This window comes from Schistocerca nitens, chromosome 9, assembly GCF_023898315.1.
Source record: "Schistocerca nitens isolate TAMUIC-IGC-003100 chromosome 9, iqSchNite1.1, whole genome shotgun sequence".
Taxonomy (NCBI): Eukaryota; Metazoa; Arthropoda; class Insecta; order Orthoptera; family Acrididae; genus Schistocerca; species Schistocerca nitens.
The window spans coordinates 135,734,263-135,736,082 of record NC_064622.1 but is presented as its reverse complement, the minus strand read 5'-3'; positions in this window follow the sequence as shown (position 1 = coordinate 135,736,082).

The window sequence follows — 1,820 nt, the reverse complement described above, 5'->3', positions numbered from 1 at the left end:
CGACAACTTTTCCCTTCTCCTCGCTTATAGAGTTATTTACTTAAATCAAGTCCTCTCCTAACAACCACTATTACTGTCATTTCAATTTTCTGGTTCTTCATCCTTTCTTTTTCTGACAGTACTAAACATGATTTAAGTTTTTCTAAACTAGTCTATATTATTTTTGATGCACTTTGTTTTATTATTACTGTTATTATTGCCATTTACCCCTACTTTTATTATTGTGAACTATTATTATTATTATTATTATTATTATTATTACTATTATTAGCTTATTATCATCTCTAAGATTGTTATCATGTTCATGAATGTTTTGTAATACATCTGTATGTGTTGTTCCTGGTCAGATGTAAGAGGGGGCCTTAGGGCCCTGTTCTGGTCAGGCTAAATAAGCAAATAAATGCACGAAAAAAAATAAAAAGAACCGAAGGAATTATCCGAACGGGACGAAAACAAAAAAGATGAGGTGCATGTACAGCCAAACAGATGATTACAGTTTCAAAAAAGCTGGATGGTTTATTCAAGAGAAAGAGCTTCACAAATTGAGCAAAGCAGTAACGTGTTGGTCCACCTCTCGCCCGTATGCAAGCAGTTATTCAGCTTGGCATTGATGATTAGAATTGTTGGGTGTCCTCCTGACGGATATCGTGCCAAATTCTGACAAAAAAAAAAAAGTGGTTAAGGCGTCTGACTAGAAATCAGATTCCCTCTGGGAGCGTAGGTTCGAGTCCTACCGACTGCGAATATTTTAATCTTTGCCTGATGGTTTTTTAGAAAATATGTCGCTATAAATATAAATTTCATGTGTTACACTGCCATTGAAATTGCAATAGAAAGGAGGTTGAATGCAACAGACGTCAAATTCTCATGAAGTGCATTCGTATTGTGACATTCGCGAAATCTGCAGAGGTATCGGATAATTTACATGTTTTATAAAAAAAGTGTAACTAAACCTAATGACAAATGTAACTGCGAAGAAAAGCTTATTACGTGACGCTGCAATATCATCATTTTTAATTTTGTCTTTGCCGAAGGTATTGTGGAAACAAAATTCAAATGCGACTCAGGGTACAAGCATTGGCATCCCCTCCTGGAAACTACATACAGTGTTTTTTTTTTTTTTTTTTTTTTTTCATTAAAGAATTCTCTTGAAAATCTATCAACTATTGTCTGCGAGGCCAATAAATTGCAACTTTAACATTGCCGAACGTGACGAGAAATATAGCTATACCAGTCACTATTTATTTTTTATTCTCTCGGTTACCACTCTATTCACGGGAAATTACGCCGATTCCTTGGTGCGGCTGCGTGTTTCGGCGCCGGTCTGCAGTCAAGGTGGATACAAACTCTGTCGAAACTCGTGTCTTCAACATTTTCTGCGCTTACTAAGTTGTAGAAAGGAGCTGGTCCAACGCTTTGGTACATGGATTTTGCCACAGATTTCCGGCACATAAAAATGGCACATAAAAATATGTGTCAGACATCCATTCCTAGTTTTCATTAGGACGCCCCAGACTCTTGATGTTCAGCGTAACCCTGACAGCAGTTTACAGTTTGTCTGTAGAAAAAGAAACCCATAATGTCTTGCTGATTGTACATTCAGTTTTACACGACAAAGCTATTGCGGTTCACTCGGAAGAGCGTAGCAGTGGTATATTGTAGATGTTTACATCTCTACATAATGACAAGCACATCAGTCGAAAACAGAAATACATTTTTCTGCGCAAGAAGAAACTGAAACCGTGTGAAATTTCAAGGTCGAAAGAATGTGAAACATCGCGCCACATGCCGTCGCCGAGGAAAGCAATGTTGCTGATTAA